This window comes from Manacus vitellinus, unplaced genomic scaffold (genome assembly GCF_001715985.3).
Source record: "Manacus vitellinus isolate BGI_N305 unplaced genomic scaffold, ASM171598v3 scaffold_1_pilon, whole genome shotgun sequence".
NCBI classification, from domain to species: domain Eukaryota; kingdom Metazoa; phylum Chordata; class Aves; order Passeriformes; family Pipridae; genus Manacus; species Manacus vitellinus.
Window position 1 is genome coordinate 35,810,810 of NW_021939396.1, and position 27,936 is coordinate 35,838,745.

The 27,936-nt window shown below is 38.3% G+C and overlaps 1 long non-coding RNA gene across 1 annotated transcript in view; it reads right to left on the bottom strand.

Moving 5' to 3' along the window:
• LOC108640938 overlaps window positions 1-20,479 on the bottom strand; it is a 43,451-nt gene extending 22,972 nt beyond the window's left edge. Inside the window, exons 1-2 of the long non-coding RNA XR_001921607.1 lie at window positions 20,434-20,479; window positions 19,576-19,661 (exon numbers count right to left, since the gene is read on the bottom strand). This is a non-coding gene — a long non-coding RNA (uncharacterized LOC108640938). The remainder of the gene's footprint in view (window positions 1-19,575; window positions 19,662-20,433) is intronic.
• Between the last annotated feature and the right edge of the window lie 7,457 nt (window positions 20,480-27,936).

Here is a 27,936-nt window from a genome sequence, read left to right on the forward strand (position 1 = left end):
TCCCTGTTCCCAACCACCTGAGTACCGATTAAATCTCCCTGGGTAAACATTGCTTCCAGCCTTCATTCATTGATGCTTTCTCTGTGACCCTTTACTTCTTTTCTGTAGTAGTTCACTATTAAATTTCGCCTGCTAATTCAGCGGAACAGTGCTGAACTGCAGTTGTCCCATCTATTTCAGTAAAGCAGTAACTTTCCTACACGACTGAGCTGTTGAAGTTAACATAATGAGGCCTGTTGACAATTTCTCCTGAGTTTCCAGTAGCTGCATCAGCACACCTTTGCCTTTAGCCACTGCTGCCGAGTGCATAATCAGTGTGCTGTGCAAGAATCATAGGCTCCAAAATGTTTCCTGAAGGGACATGTCTCCAATTTGACCTCCCAAACTATCCTGCTGACCCCTTTGAGAGAAGCTGGTCCTAAAGAAGTACCACGCTAGTAAGAAACTACAAGGGTACTAGCACCCATAGTAATTCCTGCTAAGTACCATGACACTACTAGTTGCAAAGACAAAAGAAAAGTGACAGTCATCTTGAGATTACAAAAGAAATTTAAAAAAGAACAAGCCAGGTTGTTAGAACTGTCTAATTGTGTAACAGCAAAGAATTTGGATCCAAGGCATCTCAAATTATCCCTTCCAGTCCACATTGCTTTGCATGTATTTATAATGAATCGCTCAGGCTTTCATGACACTGAATTCCATTCACTCTTCCCCAAGCCTGAATTAAAAAGCCTACATGATTTGCTGTCTGTAAATGTGCTGATGACTGCTAGTCTCTCCCTTCTACCAGCCTGCTGGCAAAAGTTTACAGCAGCACCTCATCCAAAGGAGGAATCCCCTGTTACCATATGGCCGTATCAAATGTCTTTCAGATGCCAAACAGCAACTCCTTATATCCCAAATTTAGTTGATTCGACAAATAGTGTTATTAACTATTTCCTCCTAACTGATTTTAATGCTATTGCACAAAAAAAAAGGTCACCTAAAGTGCAACATATTTTAATAATCTCAGAAGAAGGTCAAAAAAACTAAAAAAACCTACCAGTTTAAGTACCTTGTAGAAATATATGAGTAACACATGGCAGAGGAAAAACAAAAAGTTACTTTCATGTATATATATCCTTAATGTCCATGATAAAGATGAAGTCAGAATCTGCTAGCATCCAAAATAAGTGGTTTTCTTTGAGGAACACACAATCTGGACCATGATGGAAGTCTAATTCATTCCTTTGTACAACAGAAGACACGGTATTACAGGTAGCATTGGAAGGTTTTTCTTCCTACTGAGTTAGGATGCAGGATTTTACACAAACTACGCAAGTTTCTCTTTTCAAGATAGTAACCAGTCCACTTAGTTTCCCTCACAGTGTGGTTAGCTCTGGCATGCAAGTCTTCTGGGATGCTTTCCTTTGGACATTGGTGAGGTAAGATTAATTTCCACATTTAAAAACCTAGGGAGTTTGACCATTAGGGGTTCATATAAAGGAAGATCTTCACGTCATAGCAAGAAACCCAGCAACTGGGAGTAGACATCTTCTTGGAAGGAGCCAGTATGAAGTCATGATAATAAAATAACTGCTGCCCTGAAAGAAGATGCCCTTCTATTTCAGCAGTGGAAACTTATGGAGAATTGTATCTAGACAGCCTAACCTTGAAAGCAGTAAAAATACCATTTTTTTAGGAGAATAAATGGGTTGATGAAGGGTCTGCTTAGAAAGGAAGCTGCTTCCCCTTCCATACAGAAATGGGATGGGTGATAGGAAAGGATGAAGCTCAAAAAGCTGAATTAAGAAAGACTTCACTGTGAGACACTTCACTGAGGACACCACATTGAAAAAAAGATGGAACAGGAAAACAAGAGTTTTATATATACAACATGCTAATACCAACCCCAGAGTAGTTACTATGTGTCAGTCTTCATTGAATATCATCCCATATTGAGGTGATGTGGGTTTGTCATTTGATTTGTAACATATAACATTTATAAACCATTGTACCATTTACATATATTTAAATACAATACATATAATTAAATACAATAACAAAATCATATGAAAAAACCACGAGCTTTGCAATTTAATCACTTCAATACATGATCTTGGGCTCATGTAAAATGTTGTGAGGTTATTGTTCTTCTCAGCATCATTACAATAAAAGAGCCCACGGTTAATGTACCACGAATTAGCAACATCAAACAGCTCTCCTGAACAAAAGGTGTGCACATAACAAAAGACAGCAATATGACTGGGATAGTAGAATTTGCCAGCAGTAAGCAAGTTCAGACAAACTCCAATATCTCTCTACAGAGGAAACTAGGTTTTGAGATCCAGGTAATCTTCTTTGAGAAGAGTAATGATAAAATAAAGTTCCCTTGTTTTGAAGTACACTGGAAAGGGTTTTCCAGATCCAAATTAGTGTCTTGAAGAGCGATGTACACTGATGGTATCCCAGTCAATCTCCCTGGGATGCTGATCCGCTTGCATGGTGGCAGAGGATCTCAGTTCATTTTATCTGAGCCTGTCGTGCTCTGGTATGAGGCACACAGCCAATCCATCACGAATCCATACGCGCCGTGAAAAAAGAGCATTTGACAGCTCCTCAGTCTCATTGCTCAATCACACTAAATACCTCTGCTTGACAGAAATACTCAGTCAATCAAGGGAGATGGTTGCTTTGAACCAAAATGTGGAGGGTTTTTTCTTCTACAGTTCTCTGCTGGGTCTAAAGAAAGAAATGTAAAACCTCCCAAAAAAGTTAATGGTGCTTGTACAGGGCTTCGCAACAGCCACTTACTGCAGCAATTGCCAACATTTTCACATGTAAAAGATAATTGCCCTTCAAGATCTTTTAGGAAACAAGCTCAGTGCTCAACTTCAAAGCTCCAGTTTGTATGTAAGTATACTTAGACATTAAATGCCTTTTCTTGTATGCTGAAAAAAACCAACCTTCTTGTGTATATTTTCTGTAAATATCTCCATGATCAGGTTTTTTTTACCTGGTCATATGAAACAGTATTTTAAATTGACCTGACCACACATTAGCAGTAAATGCTTACTCTACTCATACTACATAGAATATTCTCTAACTTACTATTTACAGCACACATACTATTTATTTAACTATTTACAGAAATAAAAAATACAATAATCGTTTTATATTCTTCTTAAAAGTCAAATGTAATATAATGTTCCAAGACATTCAATTTTAGCCATTGAATGCTCTGAAACTCTAGGAAACCTGAGTTTTGTGGCCACCTAAGCAATCGTAATTTGATTCAAGTGCACATAGGCATTAAGCTTCAGCCTTGTTGACCATTTTTGGTTGACTGAGAGCTTCATTATTATTTACATGTTGTATTACAATGACAGTCTTCATGAGCATTGACTTGATCTAGGTTTCACAGAGTCACAGAATGGGTCAGGTTGGAAGGAACCACAGTGGGTCATCTGGTCCAACCTTCCTGCTCAAGCAGAGTCATCCCAGAGCACATTGCATGAGATTGAATCCAGACAGTTCTAGTGTATCTCCAGTGAGGGACACTCCACAACCTCTCTGGGCACTCTGTCCCAGTGCTCAGTCACTCTCGCTGTAAAGAATTTCTTCCTCATGTTCAGATGGAACTTCCCGTGTATCAGTTTTTGTTCCATTGGTCGGCACCACTGAGCAGAGTGGCTCCATCCTCTTGACATCTACTTTTTAGATACTTATACACATTAATGAGGTCCCCTCTCAGTCACCTCTTCTTGAGGTGGAACAGGCCCAGTTGCCTCAGTATTTCATTGTAAGAGCAATTCTCCAGATCCTTGATGAGCTCTATTGGACCCACTCCAGGAGCTCCATATCTCTCTTGTACTGAGGAGCCCAGAACTGGACACAGCATTCCAGATGTGACCTCACCAGGGCTGAGTAGAGGGGCAGGATCACCTCCCTCAACCTGCTGGCAATGCTCTTTCTAATGTACCTCAGGATACCATTGGCCCTCTTGACCACCAGGACACACTGCTGGTTCATGGACAACTTGTTGTCCACCAGGACCCCCAGGTCCTGCTTTACAGCAGGTCAGCCCTCAGCCTGTGCTGGTGCATGGGGTTACTCCTCCCCCAGTGCAGGATACTGCATTTGCCCTTGTTAAACTTCAGACAGCTCCTCTCTGCCCATCTCCTCAACCTATCAAGGTCCCTCTGAAGGGCTGCAAACCTCCTGAGGTATCAGCCACTCCTCCCAGTTTTGTATCATCAGCAAACTTGTTGAGAAGGCACATGCCTCTTCATCTAAATCATTGATGAACAAGTTAAAACAACACTAGGACCAGTATAGAATCCTGGAAGACACCACTAGTGACAGGCCTCTGACTAGACTCTGTACCACCGATCATAACCCTCTGGGATCTGCCACTCAGCCAGTTCTCAAACCATCCCATTGTTGACTCATCCAACCCACACTTCTTGGGTTTGCCTCTGAGGATTTCATGAGGAAACAGTGTTGAAAGCCTTGCTGAAATCAAGGTAGACAATATCCACTGCTCTCCCTTCATCCATCTATGTTGTGGTTTCATTGCAGAAGGCAATCAGGTTGGTCAAACATGATTTACTTTTAGTGAACCCATGCTGACTACTTCTGATCACCTTCTTGTCTTCCATGTGGGTAGAGATGGCCTCCAGAATGATGTGCTCCATCACCTTTCAGGGACTGAGGTGAGGCTAACTGGCCAGTAGTTCCCTGGGTCTTCCTTCTTGCCCTTTTTGAAGAATGGAGTGATATTTGCTTTCTTCCAATTCTTAGGCATCTCTCCTGATCTCCATGACCTCTGAAAGATGACCATGAGAGCCCTAGCTATCATGTCTGCCAGTTCTTTCAGCACTCATGGATGCATCCCATTAGAGCCCAAGGACTTGTGGATGCTAAGTTTGTTTAGGTGTTCTCCAACCCAGTCCTCCTTGACCAAGGGAAGATCTTTCTCCTGACATTAATTTACCCAGGTCTCCGGCTTCAGAGATCCCTGAGGGCTGGTCTTATCTGTGAAGACTGATGCAAAGAAGGCATTCAATCACTCTCATCTCTCTCTCCCTCTCCTTCTCCCTCTCCCTCTCCCTTCTCTTCTAGATCCTTACTTGTAAACTGTCTGGCTTTCAGAAGTATTTAGCTCCCAACAACTGACTCAAACTGAGATCAGATCTTGCTTGCACTTACGTGCCTTCACCTGTAATGATCCTCCAAGGGGGATGCTTTTGATCATACCACTGTGTTCTATGGACACTCTAAAAATAGGACCAAGATCGGGGATTCTCTTGATTATCAAGAGATTTTGCAAGAAGACAAAACATGAAGTTTGGGTGTGGGATACAGTCCAGTGGTACAGTTCTGAAAGTCTCTGTGATCATCTTTTCAGAAGACCTTGTCCATATTATATTTCAATGCTCAGAAAATGGCAGCTGCACCAAAGTGAACACCAAAGATCTGATATTGTTCCTGGTTAGAATTCTTTTGAAAAGTACTGCAAAAAACAAATGGCCTGCTTATAACCCTGCAAAACATCCTCCATATAATAAAAATCATGCCCATTCAGTAACACCAGTTTTGCCTCTGCCTCAGCTAAGTTGAAGTTATTTAAGCTCCTTGGTTGGAGTGCTTAGACAAATATATAAATACATATTACTTATATTTAGAACAATATATATTCCATATCCTAAAAACAATATATAATTATTCTGTGTATATTTTAGGTTCAACTTCTGATTTATTTCAACCAGTATTTGCATATAGAATAAAAGTAGAAATAGTATCTTTCTACTTCAGGAAACTAAAATGTTGTCTTTTCTAAAGGTTACATGGACATCTGATACATAGGAAATATTCTTCCAACATGAAGCACTAACTCTCCGCATGTATTTTAATCTCAACACACATTATTTACTGAAAATTTAAGATGAAATTTCTATTAGTAGATAATATTCAGGACATAAAATGCCTATTAACTTTTGACAAAGCTATAAAAAATGCAAAAAGCTTATTTAACAGTTTCAAACCTGCAAAAATGAAAACTGGAAAAATCAAACTATTTTCTTTATGGGCTTCTTACGTATTCCAAATAATCAATTTATGCTTGTAACAGGAACAAGTAAATTTTTGGCAAACTAAGAAAATCATATGGACTCTTTCTAACTTAATTGTTGTCTCTCAAGGGGATCAACACATCTAGTGACAGACTGGGTTTGTTCTTACAGTACTACTTAGATTTACTCTCCGTGCATTTCAAATCCAGAGATCAAAAGACAGTGAGATGGAAAACAGAGCTCTTAATCTGTGCCCCAAAGCTGCAAATGTGTTAATATTCTCAACTTTCATGTTTGGAAGGTAATTACAGTAAGGAGCTCCTTACTGTAGATTTCAGGAAGGAACTTAACCTCTGATAATGGTGGACTTCAAAACAACAGGCAGTATTCCCTTAATTGCAGAAGAACATAGATATTTCCTGGGTTTAAAATTAAAGTCTTCATATCCACTGTGCTTACAAATACTCAAAAATTTCTTATTTTCAGAAAACAAAAAAACTCTTCTATTATTTGATTTTGTTACTTTTACAGAATGTAGAGATAAATAATACTCAAATTTTGTGCAATGCATGCTCTAACCAAATTTAACACAAAACTGTTCTTAATCAAACTTTTATAATTTCAAATTTGTAATACAAACTTCATCCTTAATAAATTTACGTCTCCCAACATCCTTTCTCTAATAGTAAACCAGAAATTATTCTGTTTACATTTCGGAAACAAGTTGTGATGACAAATGGACAAAAATCTTTTTTTTTCCTTGCTGACAGTTCCAATAAAAACATACATGCATTACTATTGCAGATCAATATCAAAACAATTTTGCTCTAGTTTTTTTACTGAGTGAAAAAAATAGTTTCCTCTTTGGTCATTTTTAACTGTATTAATAAAAGCTAAGACAATTTTAGAACACAGAATTGGATTAAGTGGCTTTAGATACCTTTCACAGAGGACTTCAAATAATAACGTCTCATGTAATACAGTTTAATAATTAGGATACTAAATGAACCTAAAGAAAACCTGACTGGAAAACTTTCCTTGGTCAGATATGGAGTTTTCATACATCAAAATTCTTTTCAAGGGGCTCCCTTCTACATCATTTATCATTACGTTACAGTCTGCAAGGGCCACTAACATTGATGTATGGTTTTTAAGACACTGAAAACTCATCATGTGCTACATGATTTACTTCAATTTTTACTTTTTTATATTTATTTTTATTTCAGATTCAACTACCCTGTGAATTTGACCCAATCTCTGCATAGCCTATCTATGTTTAAAAATACATATATATGACTCAGGTTGCAAAAAAATAATTTACTAATGTTTATAAACTACTACAAATATTTACAATGTATCCTGAAATCTGAACAGCATCATTTTTGTAATCCATGTCACTGGGAAAACAAATTGACTACTAAATTGGTTGAGTATACTTGATCAAACTTGGTTTCAGCAGCCAGTATGAAGTGTTTGAATTCTTGTCTTGCTGATTTCCCGTATCTCTCAGTTTAAAAAAAAGTAGTTACAATTTACAGACCATGTTTAACTGTGCTCTCTTTGTTATATAACTTGAATATTGAAAAGCACAGAAACATGCATTTCAGATCAATGAAAAGTTGTTTATCAAAAAAGTGTGATGTCCCATGTCACCGGTAATTCTCTCATGGCTCTTCGCAGATCAAACAGATGACAATTCATCTAAACAGAAGTCAGTTCCCAGAAGATTACAGGTACCTGTGCTAGAAGGAAAGTAGTGATTCCCTGAGAGCACCATAATAATCAATAAACCTTTGTCTTGAAAAACATCAGCAGTTTACTTCAGATACACCACAGGAATTAAGTCGGACAATAATATGCACCGGGATAGCTCAAGTCCATCCACTAGTTACTTAAAAAGCATGAAAAAATAATTCTTAATTTCTTTCAATCTTTCTTAAATGTTCTAAAATATATGGATATCTGCATGTAAACATAATTAATTACGTAGCAAGGAAGAAAAAAGAATGGTACACCCAGATGTACATTCTTACCTGATGGCACGTGTGGACCACATGGCTGCTATGAATGATCAAAAAAGTAGCCCAGTTTAGTGCTGCAGCTCTTGGACTATTTAATTCTGCTTTGATGTAAATCTGCTTTTATTTTTAGGTCTTATTTTATGCAACCCGTAAATGTTTTAAGCTTACAACAGGAAACACAGCTAGGACCAAATACTTGTTGGTCCTACTCTCCACATTCACACTGGTAAGCAAGTAACTTGACACGGAATTTGCTTTTGTACATAAAGTACATAAGAAATTACATAAATAAATATACCATGGACTTCAGAAAAGTAGTTTATGTGGTGTTTTAAGGATTAAGAACTAAATAGTGGATGTGTTGTACAAGTATGGCTAAGAAAGGAAAGATTTACACCAGGTATATACATCCTGGTGGGTAGAAATTAGTTACAGTTTACACTGGGTTTTTTTAAACCAAGGTGATTTTTTGATGAAATGATGCAAGGATTTTGGATGTTATGAAAGAGGATGCCAGAAATGACAGGAGAAGAATCAGGAGAAAGTATGAAGACAACAGAGGACAGCAGTTCAAATACCTGAGAATCACGGGATGGGTCAGGTTGGAAGGAACCACAGTGGGTTATCTGGTCCAACCTCTCTGCTCAAGCAGGGTCATCCTAGAGCACGTGGCACAGGATTGCATCCTGATAGTTCTTGAATATCTCCAGTGAAGGAGACTCCACAACCTCTAAGAGCAATCTGTTCCAGTGCACAGTCACCCACACAGTAGAGTAGTTCTTCCTCATATTTCTCATATTTTCTCCACATATCTTCCCCTCAAATCATAGTCCTCATATCTTGGGAGAAGGTCCCAAGATCAGTTTGGTCAGACAGAGAAGCAAAACCACTGACAGTTTTTCTCTCAGATTCTGAACTAGATTTCATTTCAGTCAGGTTTGCACTGCCTTTTCATCGCTGCTACAACATTTCTGTCGATAAAGTTTTTTCTCCCATGAGCATTGTGGAAATATTTAAGGTTAAAAGTGATTTCAGTCAACTAGTTTTATGAACTATTAATCCTGATATAGGACCTATGATCCCCTAAAAATCTGCTACGTTCAAAGGAAACATCTTAAGAACAGGAAACCTGCTAGATCAGCAGTTCTAAGATTAAAGACTAAAAGTGTTGTGAGAATTTTGATGCCAGACTCTGAACCTGATAAACTCTGCATTGTTGAGAATAATGAATGACTATTCCCAACCTCAGCTGCAGCCCCAGCTGTGTCCTTAGATCTCCCTTGGCACTTCAAAATGTGATTTTCTGCTTTATGCTAAATTTTCTTAAAGAGGGAGGAAGTGTTTAATATCTAGTTCATGCCTAAATCAATTTGAATCCAGAAACTAAGGGGATCTGAAATAACCTAATTTGGGCACTTGAGAGCTGGATACTCACACTGGAGCTTTCACACTTCTTATCATCACTTTTTCAGAGCAGCACCCAGCACCAGATTTTTTAAAGCATCCTGGGGAGTTCCCTGCCTCCTCTTCAGAGCAGTGAGAGCACTTGCCTAGGTAATGGAAGACAAGCTCAATTCCTTCTTCAGCGCTCAAAAAGTCAAACCATGACTCTAAACACTAGGTTGCCATCTAGTCTGACTCTGACGGTGAGTGTTTGTATAAATAGAGAAGAAAAAAGGATTAGAAGGGGACAGGGAAGGAGGGGTATCTGCTTCATTCAGTTTGCTGGGGACAGAGGACGCAAAACCTTATTTCAGAGCTTATCAGACCACCCACAGTTTGGGCTCTACTCTAGGCTGACTGAAATATATAAGCAGATCCAAAAGCACATCCAGAATCCTTTTCAGTCTTAACACACTTATTCACAAGTGACAGGATAATGTATCATCATGTAATTCTTGGTATCCCTCCAGCACATAAATGCCTCAGTAAAAAGTGACCACTTCAGCAGGTGCAAGGAGAACCTCCCCAGAAAGACTCTGGCAGTCCTGCCCTAGCCAGGGCCATCCACTGTCTGAGGAAACTGGGAAGGTCAAACAGCGGTTAATGGGAAAAGAAAAGAACAATGTAGTTCCTTGTCACATTGCTTTGTCATTCTTGCATGACCAGTAAGGTTTGATCATCCAGTAAGGAATAGAAATCTCATGTGATTTAGGTGACTGATCATGTAGCTCTGGTACCTAGAACAATCACCATGAGTGGTTTCCAAACAGCCAAGAGCCTAAAATACATCCACACATATTGGTTAATCCCTTATCCTGAATAATGCATAAAGATGTAGGAACTGAGATCTCTATGTGCAGAATTTGCCTCCATCAACCGGAAGAAAATATGTATAATGAGTAATGTTATCAGTTATACTGCAAATGGCAGCATCTTCCACATTGCTTACATTAAACTCTCAGGGAGTAAGGTAAAGCACATAACTTCTGCTTTAAGTTAGCATTTCCCCATTACAACAGAAAAAAGATCAAAACCTTGTCATTAATCACATCTTTGCTCTTATGCAGCACCATACCATTACTCCAAGATAGGCTTTCAGTAAGTAATAAAGTACTAACAGGATAATGGCAGTGAAAGAGCAAATGAAATCTGTTCTTGCTCACATTTGTTCCACTTCTTTGCACTGATAGTAAAAATACATAAAATGGGATACGGAAGATATCCATATGCAGTGCATTAAAATGAAGAGGAAAAAAACACCCTAGTGGATACCACTTTCTCTCATGCATCATCAGTTGCTTTCTTCCAAGTCATACTAAGCTGCTAAGAAGCAATAAAAAGCTGCAATGAGAGAACTACAGAAAATTCGAAGCATGTAAACATATACTAGCATAAAAAATAACAGTTCTCATCCATAGAGACATCCCTATTTTCCACCTTCTTTCATGTATTTTTCACATCCTATTGACTGAGAATTTTTATTTAGTCAGTGATTGGATGTTCACCCCAAAACACTTCTAACTTCAGCAACCTGTAAGTCCAGCAATATACATACCTATTCCAGAGCCTAAACCCTGGCCTGCCAGTCTACAATCTACTCACATATTACATTTCCAAAAGTTTTCCAGTAGACCAATGTGAAGGATGTATATGCCCTACCATCACCTTGCATCCCCAGATCCAAATCCAACTGCTTTATCAGGTTTTAGGGAAGTGATTGGCTCAAGAGAAGAGGTCAGTTCTGCATTAGTACAACAGGATGAGACCAATTGTGGAGAGACTCCTCCAGGGAGGAATCCGTGCAGGATAACAAGGGACTCATGGTAGTTGTAGAACATCTCTATCCAGTACGCTCAAATCTTCAAATACCCACCACTTCATGGTAAGGAAGTTAAAATTTAACCCCCCTAAAGAAGCATATCCCACCAATACTTGGCATGTGAAAACTACAGTGAGTCAATAAAGCATGTCATACAGAGAGTAACCATGTGGTTATGTATTATATACTACAAAGCAACAAGAACAAAATGAACACAAAATTCTGCACCTGCTAGGTAATACCTACATAACAGCAAGTAATGGTATGAATCAGAAAGTAAATAAATACATACACATATATGTGTATGTATTTGCATGTGTACATTTGGTAGAAAATAATAAAAACTAAAGAGAAAAAAGTGTATTTATCTTATTCATGACTACAATCAACTTTGGTTAGAAATATGACTAAAATTGCTATTACTCATGAAAAATGTGCATATGAAGTAATTCATATTACATCATGACATTTTCATTAGGATGCAGTACTTCTGCTCAAAGAGAAATACAGTACAATATTAAAATAGTAGCCAACTACTGACTCTGCTGTCTTGAGTTCAAACAATTAAAAGCATGAAAAAATAGCTTTTTATTTTCAATGTTTTAAATATTTTTGAAGAAAACTTACAGCAAAAGCAAGAACATGATTTCCTTCTTAGCACTACCTGGGACCATATGCATAATTTTCAGTTACCAAGAAACAGCCTTAAACTAGTTGACTGCAACAGCGGAACAGGGATGTAATAATATGCAAAATGGTAAGTGCATATTAATGCAATTAATACAGAAAGATAAAACTTATCAGATAAAGACTAGTCATTTAAATTCTTTAGCAAGTGAGCAAAATTTGGTTGTGGTTAGAACTTTAAGTACACAGATGTGGCACTGCTTCCTTTACACAGCTGTAGATCAGATGTAACACTAGTGAAAACTGAATTCAGACACTGAAAAACATTACAAGACATGATTACAGCCTCCAGATCCTCTCATGTGTTTCACTATTTATCCATTACAGTGAATCTATTCCTATTAGATCTAATTATTATATTTCTGAATCCTTCTAGCTCTACTACTTTGAAGCTGATTATCAAAGTACAATATGCAACACCAGCTTTCTCCGTTCAACTGCCCAAGTAACTTGTCTGCTTGTCTTCAAGATGGTACTAAACAAATCATATCGAAATTAATAGAGTAGTCATGAACAAACCTGCTTTATGGAAAAATAAAAGCAAAAAGTCATTACTGGAAATATCTGGAGTTTTACACCAATCCCAAATGTTCCCCGGAAAATAGTTTCATAAAAACAGTACTGAAAAACAGTTTGAAAAATAGTTTGCATGTCCTTAACTAAACCAGAAGAAAGCAATGTATAAACCAACGGGTTTTGGAGGCTGCTTTAGTACCGACTAGTCACAAAGAAGTCAGGTCTGTAGTGCAAACCTTTTATCTCTACTCTGTCCTTATGTTTGACCAAGTCACACACAGTTCATTTGAATTTTTTCTCACTAAAGAGAATATATGGTGCATTTGTACTCCTTAGCCTTCCACAATTTCCACAAATGACAATTCATGCTCAGAATCGACTCCATGTAGAGTGAGAAAACCCAATTTGCCTGGGGGTTTCAGAGAAGTTTCAGCTTCTTAAATGCACTCAGTAAACTATTTCCAGCCTTTATTTTGACCTTATTCATAGATCCCAGTTTATAATCTTCTAATACCTCATTTCTCTCACACCTGACCACCCTGGAAACTTCACTAAAATACAGTGTATAGCTAAGATAAACTCTATTGTAACTTGTCTATTGTTAATTAACTTCATCATGATTCCCAGTGTGAACACTTTCAACACTTTAGCTCTGTTAGAACTATGTTAGCAGTTTACAGATGGTGTGGTGGTTCAGAAGGCATTAGAAAATGGTTTTCAAAATAATTAAGAATATTTTTTTGTTGAATTATATATGCATGAACCTCTACAGATAAGTACACAAACAGGCAAAACTAGGGAAAGCATGCTTTTTTTCAAAGGTTATTCAGTGTGATTTCGAAACATGAGAATTGTGGAAACACTCTATATCTTCCATCCTTTTCAGAACTGAGATACAGTCACTTGATTAAAGAAAAAAAAAAAGTGGGGAAACACTGGACTACATGTCAAGGTGATGGAAAAAAAGGCTAAGAAAGGTTTGGTCAGGATGGATTTTAAGGGGAAAAAGGAGAAGTCATTGTCACCACATATCTCAAGTCAGCACCTTACTAGTAAGTATGGGCATTTCTACCATGACAAAATAATTGCCAGGCCTGACCCCAGAAGGAACAAAACTTCAGATAAATCATTTCCATCTCTGTCAGCACAAACACCACCTGCAGCCAACTGATCCCTGAAAATATTTTCATGGGTTTCTGCCACATTTAAACCATACTTTCTAAACATCTATTGAGCAAAAGTTAGCACAAATTTTCTATTTAATGCAAGTCAGTGGAAAGAAAAGTCAAGTCAAAGGTTTATGGAAGGAAGAAAAGCTATCTGTTGTAGCATGTAGCTGTCATGAGTTATTTTATAGAATATATGAAACCTAGCAAATCACATTCACATCAAAAAGAAACTACATCCAACACTGACTGAAATACATCCCCTCGCTGTTTCTGCAACCTCAGAGTCTGACCTTCACATTCCATTTAATAGGAGACAGAAAGACTGAGCGCCATATATAGTAGGGAATAATCTAAGGACCCTCTTAAAAATAAATATTTGCAAGTCCTAAAGAAAACATTAAAAAATAAGACGTGTATGAAAAATTGTTTATGAACTCAAACACACAACAATTGTCTTTTTTCATACACTTATAAATTAATCCCTTTGCAGAAAGAAAAGGAAGACTATGTGAGCATATATCACACAACACAGAATTCCAACAATTACTTATTTTTTATTTCCATCTATAAATTTGAAAATGCAGTTGCCAGCTATTTTGGAGCCTACTGTAATTTTCCTGCAGACGCTGGTCTCCAGACAATTTATGATAAGATTGATACATTAAATATAAAGTGGTTTCACTCTGTAGACCTTACATCACATTCACAGTTTTCTTATTAATCCCTTTCAGTTAAAATATAGTTTTACACTTAAAAAAAGAAAAGCCCCAATAAAATTGGTAAGGCACAATTATTCACAGGTTAAAGCCCAGTCTTAGATACACTCTTGCACTTAATGTCAGCTACATGAATCTCTTGAATTTTATGTGTGCCAATCTCCACAAAATAATAATAGAAAAAATATTTTTCAGTACAGGTATCTTTTCCCAATATATCCATTTCAAATGCGGAACCTACCCAGAATTAATATCAGCCAATCCAGTGACAGTTGAAATTCACATGTGGACTTGGTATTCACTATTCTCAAAGATGCTGCTCACAGGCTTGTCCTTAAGTATGTGCTGATTGTTCAGGAATTATTGGAGAGAGTTGGAGTAACACAGTCTAAATGTCGCACATGAATAATAAACTGATCAAAAAAATCTTACTCAGTGGAAAACTTTTTATCTAAAAATATTGATTCAACAGCAATAAAACTATTGCATGAAAATCCATTAACTGGTATAATCATATAAAAATAAATCAGGTGGGCTTTCTACAAGCTCAGATTCTCAAATTCCCCATCCCATTGCTTTTCTGGATTGACTGAACAATTCCTCCAAGATCAATGCCTTTCCAAGAGTCAACCACACATTGAGGTAGGCAGCAGAAACCAACCAAAATCTGTGTTTACACCACAAGACACCCACATGCATATACATAGTAACTTATTTTGCTTTAGTGACATTCTTCTAAAATACTTCTATTTACCTGTTCCACATGTGTATGTGCTCATATTTTCACAGGGATGGCTTGGGCTTCTCTGTAATAATTGTTATATCACAGAAAGACTTTTGAATAAATTAAAATTTTCACATTAGGTGAAAATTTGACTTTTCAGTTTAAAATAGACTGCATAAAATTCAAACAAAATGAATTTGACAGTGCTGTTTAATGCTTCTTGGAAGTTTTTGTGCAGCTTTGTCTTCTTTCTTCTAGATGCTCTTTTTAGAGTTTTATAGTTTGCATTAAAAAGAAGATTAAAAAGAAAAATATTGAGAGATCTGTCATCAGTAGTTACCAAAAATCTTGTTCCTTTTCTAGCTGTTAAAACATTTGGTTGAACAATGAACTATCAATCATTAGTACTGAGCTCTCTCACATAGAATACATTTTATTGACAGTTAGAAATAGGTAACAAATAACGTACTTTCTTCTTAAACCAATGAATTAATGGTGACACTCCACAGGTTAATGTATAAAGTTTGATCTTTACAGCTTACCTTTGCTGATACAGAACCCACCATTATTTTGCATACCTTATATATTTATATAGTTCATAGACTCTATAGAAGGTAGAAAACATGAATTTTAGACGGATGTGCCTCAGCATTCCAGCCCCGTGGTGCCAGATGTTGTCTAAACTAAGAGATTAAGGTTTAAGTAGCAAATTGTCAGTTATCTGAAACTGGGCTCTTTGAACTCCTCTGACTGAACAGAATGATCTAAATTTCTGGGATAATAAAAAAGAGCACATGTATTCATTTATTACTTTGACCACATCACTCCATGATTGTTTCTTCACCAGCCAGGAAAGCAACAGAATCACGTATGAACTTTTGATCTCAAAGAACCCACAGTTCCAAGTATATTTGACCTGGTGCTTGTGATAGTCCTTGGAACAGCATCACTGTTTGTTTTGTAGGCCCACACGGAGTGGATGATGAGTGACATGCTGAACCTTATAGTCATTAACAAGATGCTGGTCTTTTCCACTTTGTTTGTAAAACACAGAACACATGCCAAAAACAAAGATATAATTATGATAATTAAAAAGAAACCCTTAATAGGTCCACATCTTTCCTGTGTCCAGAGCTGGACATAGTACTTTAGATGGGGTCTCAGCAGAGCGCTGGTGATATGGTTTAGGGGTGATTATGGTGATGCTGGGTTGATGGTTGCACTAGGTGAACATGAAGGCCTCTTCCAACCCTCATGATTCTGTGATAGCAGAGGTGCAGAATCACATCTCTCAACCTGTTGGTCATGCTCCTTTTGATGCAGTCCAGCATATGGTTGACTTTCTGGGCTGCAAGCACAGATCACCAGCTCATGTCAGGAGCATAATCTGAAGTTTTCCTTGCTATCTTAGCAAGCATATTCTCACTACACTTTCTCAGATAGATCATGTCTCAGGATCATTTAGTGGAATGGCTCCTCAAAGAAGTGAAAGACAAAGCCATTTCTGTCGCAACAGCAGAATTTTGATCAATGGTCACTAACAGTTGGATTGTTCAATCTGAAGGAAACTGTGGAAATAGATATACATAATAACCAAAACCATCAAGGGTTATTATCAAGGAGAAAGTTGTACATTGTGCTGAGTTGACCTTGGCTGGATATCAGGCCCACCAAAGCTGCTCCATCACTCCACTCCTCAGCTGGGCAAGCACAAAAAATACAATCAAAGACTCATGGGTTGAGATTCACCGTCATGGACAATAACGCACTTGAGTAAATTAATGGAATTTACCAGCAGTCAAATCAGAGTAATGAAAAGTAAAACACACCTTCCCCTACACCCCTCCCTTCTTCTTGGGTTGAATTTTATTCCTGATTCTCTACCTCCTTCCCAGAGCTGCACAAGGGACAGGGAATGGGAGCTGTGGTCAGTTCATCAGACATTGTCACTGCCACTGCTTACTGCTCAGGGGCAGGACTTCTTTCCTTGGTCCAGCGTGGGAGTCAGTCTCTCCAGGAGAATACTGCAAAGAATGCTGTGGGAAACGGTATCTAAAGCTTTCTTAAAGTCCAGGTAAAAAACATCCACAGACATCCACTGCATAGGTCATCTTGTCATAGAAGGAGATTAGGTTGATCAGCAGGACCCGCCTTTCATAAACTCCTGTTGACTGAAATGATTCAACACGAAATGTGATTCAATACGATTCAATATGAAAAATATCCACTCATTAAATGGTGTTGGGCAGTCTAAAGCATGGTCACCTGCCACGGTCCGAAGAGGGGATGGGACACAAGGAAGGGTGCAAGTAGAATCTCCTATTCACTCGTGCACACCGTCTTTTGTCAGCTCGGGAGGGGAAAGGGCCAGAACATAGGGCGGAGCATGAGACAGACAAGCAGGGGGACCAACCAGGATAGGGACACAGGCAGAAGGGGGAGGAGTGGGGGAAGCAGGGAGCAGGTAAACTCATGGCAAGCCTGGGCTTGTCCAGGCTGTGCACTGTGTAGTGTGAATACAATGAAACCACATAATAACAGTCAAGTCCATATGATAACTGTAAGGTCCATATAATAAAGTCCTGCCAATTGCTGTATGCTTTTCTCCACACCTGGAACTGTTCCCATCCTGAATCTTGCTCCTTCACAGTGACCCTTGTACACTCTGCAAATATTGGCAGAACAACATGTATATGGAAGAAAACTACTATAAAATCTAAGACTGAGAAAATACATTTCTGAGTCACCGGCAGATATTCAGGAGAAATTGGCCTTTTATCAAGTTTGTGAGAAACTGTGAGTTCTCTAGGCTAAAGACAAAGAAGTAAAGAAGTTGATCCCAGCAGACTTACTTGTTTTATTTAGAATCTGAGCAATAAGGAGTACCCCAGGAATCAATATGTCTATCAGAGCTCAGACGATACTTGAAGAGTAAGGCTGGAATGATACAGCAACGGAAACAAGACCCTCACATGTAAAAGACCTGTACTCTTTTCTCTTGTCATTGCCTTCCTTCCCATCCTTTCAGCTGTTTATTTTATGTCATTATTAGAACCCTTGATAATTACTTTTTAAAGCAACAAAATACATGCACAGACCAAGCATTTTTGGCCTAATTCATAATTAACAAAATGTCTTTCTGATAATCAGTGTCCAAATGGTGTGCACAATTTTCTGCTTGCCACTAATGAGATTCTCACTCCTCAAAACATACCATTTAATTCACTATTTTTAAAGGAAAAAGAGCTGCTTCATAACTGGAATAGGAGTAGCACAGACAGCTTTCCCATTCATATGTTAGAACTGATAGTAGTTGAATATGTTTCTCACTTTTGCATAGGCAGGTACTATCCAGTTTACATCACAAAATTGTGCCATAATGGCCCTGTACTTCTATTAGCTCAAATGAAAACTTCAACAGCACAGCTATCTGCTCTAGGATGGCAAAGCCACTGATGGGGACATGGCTGCATCAGTAGATAACTGCCTCAGCTAAGTTTATACATTTAAAGTGGTGGTATAACAGCCTGCAGGAAGAGAGAAAATCCTGTTGACATACGTCCCATCTACACCAAAAGGCCCCTGTAATGAAGTTATGCCAGTAGTGCTAAGACTGCAGACTGCAAATTAGGTAAAACCTAAGCAATATGCATTACTACAAAGTTTCTGTTACTAGATCTTTCGATCCAACATAATGTTGCAAGTCCTTTGTGGGTTTTAATTCAGCTTGTGCACATTTTCTTTTAGCCATTTCTGAAATCAGGGTCAAAAGCAGCCACAAGAGATCATCTGCCTCAAGACAGAATCAACTGTACAAACAATATGTTCCTGATCAAACATCCCTGTAACAGAACCCCTAATCCCTGGAAATTTGTTTTCATAGAAAAGTAAAGATGGAACAGTGTTTAACCCATATAGTATGTATATATTTCATGCAAAAATAATTCCTCAGTGAGACAGAATGGGGGTAAATATGCACCATTCAAAACAGAATCATAACCCTTTTCACACAAAATTCAGTGAGAATATTTCTTTTATTTTTCAAAGGGAGGACAATCAAGCCAAGGCTTTCTTCACCTGCACAAATGGAAAAATGCACCTGTATCTGAAAACATCACTAAAACAAGGATTTAAATCTCTTGTTGATACAGGCTGCCCAGGGAAATTGTGGAGTCTACCTCTCTGAAGACATTCAAAACCTACCTGGACATGTTTCTGGGTAACATGCTCTACTGACCCTGCCTTGGCAAGGAGGTTGGACAAGATGATCTCCAGAGGTACCTTCCAACTCTAACAATTCTATGATTCTGTGATATTCCCACTGCACCAGTTCTTACCACTCCTTGAAATAAAAACTAAAATTATATATATTCCAAGAATCTTGTCTTACATTTTCAGAAAAGTGACCATTTATTATGTTTTCTTACCTTCTACCAATATTCCAGCATGATGCTGTGGAATGTGTTGGTTCCAGCCCTGAGTTACAGGTTTGGCTCACAGCTCTTCCTTTCTTCTGAAAGGTGAAGAATACACAGGTAATCTCTCCTGACACCTCTGGAAAGGTCTTTAGACAACTACTCCAGATGCAATAAAGTTTCTTCCCTGTCAAGTAAAAGTGCTAGATGTGAAGAATTCTGTTAATGCAATGTTATGATTGAGTTTTTCAATAAACCACAGTCAGGGAAGCCTAACTTTGCCTCTTGCAGCAAATCTAAAAAAAGTGCATTTAAGCATCTGAAAAAGAAGAAAAAAACTAAAGGAAAACACAAAAAGCATTGCAGACAACTGTGTGCAGGGCTGACTACAAAACCTGAAATCAGTGAGAACTACTCCATTGGTTTCAATTGATTTTAGGTAACATACTTATTTTTGAAATTCTTTTCTTCAATATTAATGAAGGCAATATTATTTTCTGAACATATCTGTGTTTATGCTGGCCATATCTTCAACTTCCTTACCATCATTCCTCTATGCTTCTTCAAAGGAGACCTAAAAGCATGTTCCAGAAAGGCCAAAAGTTACAGGACTATCCTGAGTCTTCCCTGTAAAAACAGCCTAAAACCTGTGAGGATCTTTACATTTTCCAAAATAGGACAAGGATGAAGGAGGCAGAGCATATAGAGACACAAACCCCCTAATGCAGACAATGGTATGAGAAACTACCGGTGACACCATTACAATCTCAAATCTTATTAAGCATTTTATTAAAATGTGGGCATAAGAAACATTTAAAAATATACATTTATTATCAGAGGAATTTTTTCAAATATGTGAAGGACGCTTACCATCAAGTACTCAGCTCTTATCTTTTAAAACTGATATTCAGCAAGTATAAATGACCATAACTCCACTTATGTTAATGGATTTACGGAGGCTAGAGAGCCAGAGAAAGTGAGTTTTGAATAATCTAATAGTAAAAGCAAGGAATAATTATCTCAGATGTACCATCACCACACACCATGTTGCTCACAAACAGACCGGCATGACATGGTCAAACTTTCCCAAGGAAAAATCTATATCTGCGCTATGAAAAAGCATGAACACTTCAATCTCAAGGTCCTCTATTCTGAAAATTTGAAAGCATCAGACAAGACAGGCTTATAAAAGACAAATGGCGATCTTGTGCTTGAGATGGGAACCTGATGTTTTTCCCTGGCTTTGTCCCAACTTCCCTATGGCCTCAAGCAAGGTCCACTGGCAGTAACGGCAGTAAAAGGCTACAAACCCACTTTTGAGCATAGCTGTGGGAAGTACTTCAAAGTTCCCTAAAGATTAAAAAAACTTACAAGGAGGACGGAAAAAATAGATCAACTGAGCAAGAAAGGTTACTGGTAAAATTCAGTGTCTGTGTTAGGTTTATTACCGGTAAGATAAGAATGAATCTGGAAATTGAGAGCAAAAATGGTGCACTTAAAATTAGGCCTACATCAGCTAAATAATAAGGCCAGTTTATTCCACCTGTGTACAGTTTAGGAAACAAAACTCCAGAAATCAAAATTGCAAGAGATTTGCAGAGGAACTCTAAAAAGTATGATACAATTTCCGACTTGGTTCTGAGAATCTTCTCCTCTGCTGAGCTTCAGCCATGGGGGGATGCAGTGCATTGGTTTTTGGATTTTTTAGGCCTTCCTTAGCAACGGGGTCAGAAATCTAAGGAAGTATTCCATGTCATCCTTTAACGTAACACAACATATAAATAAGGTGTAGATAAGAGAGTTCGCTCTCTTCCGGTGGCTGAAGTTAACAGGTCTCTCCGCAGACAGTCTTCGCTTGTACAGGCCAGGGTCTGCCTGCTCCGACCTGCCGTGATCTCCGGTTCCCTTCGGGAGGTGTGGGGAGTTGGTTGGTGCTTCACGCGGTTCTGTTGTCTCGTTCAGGGAAGTATTTAATTTGTTTTTCTGTGGTTCATTTTTTTTTCCTCTCTTGAGAGAGTGGGAGGTGGGAGGAGACAGCTTGGACTCGGCGAGAGAGCCAGGCCAAACTTACACAGGGGACAAAGGTAAAACCATCCCAGGCTAACCTGGTCATTAGCAGCAGGATGTCAGTGTGGCACTCCTGACATTCGGTTGGTGCACTTCTCTGTCATGATACTCCTTTTCATGCTTACCTTTCAACTAATACTCAAACCATGTTACAACAGCATTATGGATTAAGGTGGCCTATTCCATTCCGCTGTCCAAAAAAGACCAACCCAAGACAGAAAGCTGACTGGGATGAACAAATCAGGTTTTGATCAAAGCAATAAGCTGGAATCCAACAAAGCAGTAACTGGTAGACCCAGTCTGCTCTCCCAGTGTCTTTCTTCATAACAACCTGAGCATTTCAAAGAATGTGCATCCTCACACCTTGATAACTCTCCTGTTTTTATACTAGTTGGCCTGCGTATATTTTCCAGAGTTAGTCTGACTGCTTTGCCTATGTTCCAGCTCATCCAGATACAGGCCAGCTTCTTCCAGAAGCCTTGTAGATGCATTATCACTGTACTGTGTCTGAGCTATGGTATTCTCCACAGGCTCGTTAACCAAGGCATCACACCATGCTAAGTAACTTCACAGTTCCCAGATGCACACTGCCTTGCCTCAGGCCATCTCAAAGCAGAACGAACATGTGACTGTCTCCATCAATCTGTAACTTTGAAGTTCTTTGAATTCTTTATGCACACCATATAATAATAACTGGTTATAATTATAGGCAAGAGTCTCACATTGCCATGCAGCCAGCATTTCTAATGCAAAACTGTTACTCTGTATGGATATACACTCAAATAAGAAAAAGGAAACTATTTTATAAAAACAGTGTATGAAACCTAAAGATATTATATAACAAAATAGCCTCAAAATCTGATGTAGTTTCTTGCTTATCCAGAAATCAGTATATATTAACTTCTGATATTTGAAAAGCTTTTGTTCCCAACTAATAAAATGAGAGCAGAACAGACCTTGAAACCATCTTAAAGTAATGGAAGATTTAACAAGAAAATAAGATACTTCTTGTCTAGAAAAAATGTGAGCGTATTAATAATAGATGATCCAGCACTACTCAGCATGATGTAGGGGTCTGTGAAATGTTACAAAGCTAAGTCTCATGCTAGTGAAATGCCAGCTGGTAACACTGATAGAGTCAGTATGTGGGAAAGAAATCTTCCCTTGAGGACATCCAATGGGTGTATTCTCAACCACAACACTTTTCAGATTAGAAGAGGGTACTCATTTTTGCAGGCTTACTAATGGTACATTACAGTGACTTCATCTAATGGCACCCCCTAAGAGTGCTTCCACTTACCAGCCCAGTCAGTAACACAGCTGCATCAGTTACAGCTTGATCCCTCTGGGTAGTGATGCCATTGAGTGAGGACATCAGTATCTGTAACTCCTGATGTTCTCTGTGGGAGATGAGGTTACTCATTCCAACACAGGAGGTGCTCAACACTTAGCACAGTCAGACTGGTATGCCTCTGAGAGTTTATGTTCTTTAAAGTCACAGAGATTACCCCTTAAAAGCAGCATAATTTATTGCCTTAGTTCTAGAGGAAGAGAATTGAATGTGAACTGGCTGCCTTGGAAATTCCTCTTCTGCCTAAATAGCTGGGATTCTCTGTCAGATGCACTTTTGTCATTCAGATAAAATGCAACAATTAAAGTTTGCCACCCAAGAGATTAGGATTTCTTATTATTATTTCAGTGTCACGTCTCAAGGATGAAGGATCACCGCCTCCCTAAGATCTTGCTTTATGGTGAACTTGCCACCAGCTGCCACAAGAGAGGAGCCCCAAAGAGAAGATACAAGGACTCCCTGAAACAACATCTCAGCCTTGGCCATATTGATCAACATAACTGGTCTACTCTGGCCTCCAATCAGGAGGCCTGGAGACAGACCATCTATAACACTGCTGATGCTTTTGAGAAAGCACGCAGGATCAACCTTTGAGGAGAAAAGACAACGCAGAAAGAATCGTGCCTTGCAGAATATACCACCTAGGGAGTCTTTCTGCTGTGCCTTTTGCAACCGGACACATCTATCTCGTATTGGCCTTTTTAGCCACCAGCGTGCCTGCACCAAACGTGAGTAGAGCCCTTCCCAAATCTTTGTTTGCGAAGCCCAGCCATGATATTGTAATTTTTTGACATTTCCAGTTAACAAAAATTTAATTGAATAAATGAGTTGACAAAGCTAATATAACAAGAAACCCATGAACCCATGGTTCTTTTAGTGCCAATTAAACAGTGCTTCCATCAGCAGAAACAAAACTCTTCCCTGACTTAAAACTGTCCCTTCCCTGTATGCAGATGGTCAGTTACAGTACTTGAGCGATACTTCTTTATTTTCCCATTCTCCAGAATGCCCTTAAGAGACTAACTCCTATCTTCCAAAAGAGTCTGTGTCCAGAGGTGACAACACAAGAGGGACTCCCCAACTAAGTATGCAGTCAGTGCCAGTACACCTATTTGCAAGTCTCATTCTGCAGGAGAGCTAATTCTGTTGGGATCAACTCAAATCTGTCAACTCCTGAAAACAATCTTTCCAAAAGAGACATTCCTCCTGAAACAGAGAGGGATTTTTGTCTTTGCAATGTATTTTAGCACCTCCAAATCACTTTTTAAAAAGCACACAATTAAAAAGAAATGTGTTTTCCAGATTATGAGCCCACGCAAATACAGAGAATTTGCCTATGAAAATGTTAGTATGCTCATAGTCACATGTGGCCAATATAAAAAAAAAAAAGGAATTATGGTAACTGCACACAGAAACAGTGAAGAAGCACCAAGCATAAAACCAGCCTAAACTACAACTCCAGAGACTTTCTGTACAGCATAAAACAAAACAATTGCATGCTTTCTTTTCTGACTCCATTACCTCTTTTGGTTTGTAAGTGCTTGAGGCAGGTTGTATCTCAGGTACACATCCTAGTTCACAGCAAACTTCAGCTGCAGTGTGCTTCAAATGATCTTTAAAAGTGCAAATTCAGCAGTGGACTTGGGGCATTATTTACTGTAGCTTCTCAACAGATGAATAAGCACAGTGAAGCCACAGTAGTACTGGAGCACTCCAGTACATCTGGAATGTGCACTAACTATAGTCCAGCCTAGAAATTTAACTACAGTCTAGAAATCCCACAGAAAACTAAGAGATTCATATGGCCAAGAATTTCACTGGTCAGATACACCAAGTGAACCAAATATGTAAGAAATCTAAATAATAAATAATTAAATCTAAAATGAAAATATCAGAATCTCCTGATATCAGGAAATATCAGTTGCTCCTGTTAACCTTGACACTCTTTTGAGCTCAAGGTGCTGCAGAAACAGTTCTTCAGCTTTCAGTGCAAGTAAGTATCACATACTGGTTGAACGGTGAAACCTGTAACCTCTCACAGACACAAAAAATACAATTAAACTATTTGATACCAGCTTCTCCCACTCTTTCTAGATGGTCCATGCTCATTTAAATGTAGTACTGCTCTCCCACCATCACACAATCACTTCTTTTCAAAACACAAGATGTGTAGAAAATGTCAGCAGATCAAGATGGATAGAGGTTTAAGCACCTGTCCCACAACAGAACAAGCAACCCATCACAGGTACGTATGTGATGGGACTCAGTAGCATCCTGGTGAGGCTGCTCCACACCCTGCATTATCACTGTGCAAGGCAGCACACCACACCTCAGTTGCACAGGCTACATTTTGAAAGAGTCATCAGAGCATTCGATTGATTACAGTTGTACAGATTAACAGATGTGACTGTTAAAATATAAACACACTTATCTTCATGATGTCTAACTCATGGGAAAAAAAAAACGTATTAGAGAAATGAAGGGCTTTGTCTCTTAATCCAATTTAAATAAACTTTGGCACTTTGTGGTTCCTTCTGGTACAACTTGGTCAGCTTTGGCTTTCATCAAACCGCTATGACTAAATTATACATTAGCAATGTACAACTTAAAGCCATTCATGGCATCTAATATACTTCAGTATATTTAAACTCATCTGTAACATTTGAATGAAGTTTGTATTTATGCTACTGTCATTCATACATCTAATTTGTCATTGTAAATTTTAAAAAAAGGCTTTTTTTCCAGTCCATCCCAACACTACTATTGCAAGTTCTCCAACAACTGCATTACAGTAAATGACATTACTAATTCATCTATCCAGTATCACTTGTCCACATTCCCTTCTTTTCTGAACTAACCAGACCTCTTTATAGTGCTGTGAAACCAACATCATGTGAAGAACCACAAATAACTGTGGCATACACTAAAAGAAAACTTACTTTGTATAGACGAAAATCAATCAGATAAGCACAATGTACTGTGCCCATTTACAGCAACAAGTAAACTTTAACAGTCTTGACTTCTTTAGGGAAACAGATCTGAATCCTATCATGATAAACAGATGAAGATCAGAATTTGGAAATTGCTCTGAAACAACTGGGATGAGAGTTGGGAACAAATCATCCAGCTCCAGAAAAAGAGAGGAACAGGAAAATGGAAATAGCATATCATTTCACATATCTAGGCATTGGAGTCAAGAGCTTCCTGTTGATGAGAACAGAAAGAAGAAGAAGAATGAGGCTGAGCACAAACTTGTGCTTTGACCAGCATAAGAATTAAGTGGAATCACTGGTAATTGGCAAAAATGTCTTCCAAATCTGGGCAGTTTTAAGGCTTCCTGAATGCCCATGTTGATGAGTACACTAAAACAAGTATCTTACAAATGTACAGCTGGCTGATTATAGACTTACTAAAGAATCTTCAGTAGTTCAAGGGATCTCCATGAGAAGACCATCTATCTTCAGTTTTCTGAGTAGCTCCATCTGCACTAGAGGACAGAGAGGCTTTCCAGGTTTCTATGATGCAAATTATTCAATCAGTAGAAACAGCAAGGTTTCTGTTCCAGTTAAAGTCTAAACACTTACCTTGATGACGTCTACATAATTCATTAAATAAATACATACTAGAGAAATGAAACACTGCTCACTCTGCAATAGAAAGATACAGCAAGTTTTTAGCAGGAAAAAATAAATAGCTCACAAGCAGAAGCAAAACTATATATTTTTGTGATGCTATTCCTGCATTATAATGCACTACAGTTTCCAGCTTCAGAATTCTTCAGCTTTTTATTCCTTGATTGTGGAAACTAAACTTCCAGAAGGATTTTTCTCTGTGCACTCCATTTAACGGAATCCTGATTCCAAAATGCATTTAGACATGAGCTCTTTTCACTCCATCTAAGAAATTGTCCTTGGGTTTTTGTTGGGTTTTTTTTTTGTTTGGGGGGGGGTGTTTGGGGTTTTTTTGTTGTTTTTGTTTCAGGGTTTCTTTTGCTTTTGTAGGTATGCATAGTATCAGCCAACAAGGATTTATGTGTCTATTTGTTTCCCCTGTGACTTGTGCTGAGCTTCAGTTGCATGCTCCTAAGCTCCAGAAGCACTTTGTTCACAGGAGGTTCCGGGAACTGGCAATAAGGCAGTGAAGTTGCAGCATTCCCAGGACAACACAGTATTCAAGGCTCAACCAAAGGCAAAAACTAAAATTGGATGAGAAACACTGCCAGTCATTCCAACCTCCCTAGAAAATATCATCATAATGCGATTTTAGTCCCCTGATAATTTTTATTCAGAGTCTGACACTAACACAGTTACTTTAAAATAGAATAGTGAGAAACTAGAAGCAGTGGTATGTTAGAAAAGATGAATAAAAATCTTTTCCTTAATATCTGGTTTTCAGTGAAACCTTGGGCAGGAATTCCTCCCACACACAGAGGCAACTTTCATCTGTCTGTGAAGAGGGCTTCCACATCCCACTTTCTTAACGCTCATCTAAATGCACCTTTCTACACTTTTCATCCCACGTTGCCACATAATCTCCATCACTATAAAACTATTTCAGGATCTTTCTGCTCAGCTCTTAATTATTGTTATTACTACTTGACTATATCTGTATCTTCTTTGGTGTGTGTCAAAACCCTCCTTAGAGAAGTTCCATTTGGCTCATTGTCAAACATACATACTCTTTATGTATATTTATACTTACTGTCAGCCAAAACCTCTGTACTGATTAAATTAAAAAAAAAAAAAAAAGCCACCTTTCTATCAACCCCCTTTGGAGAGATCTGGGGGATAACCAACTGTGATTATTCAAGAGAGTCACTCTCAATATAAATAATTTGTTTATAATTATCTTCATTTTTCATTTCATAAAATTTTCAATTTTACTTCTTTGTGACGTTAAATTTTTGTAAGGGATATTTGTCTGGCCAAAACTGTATTAAGTTGTTAATTAAACTG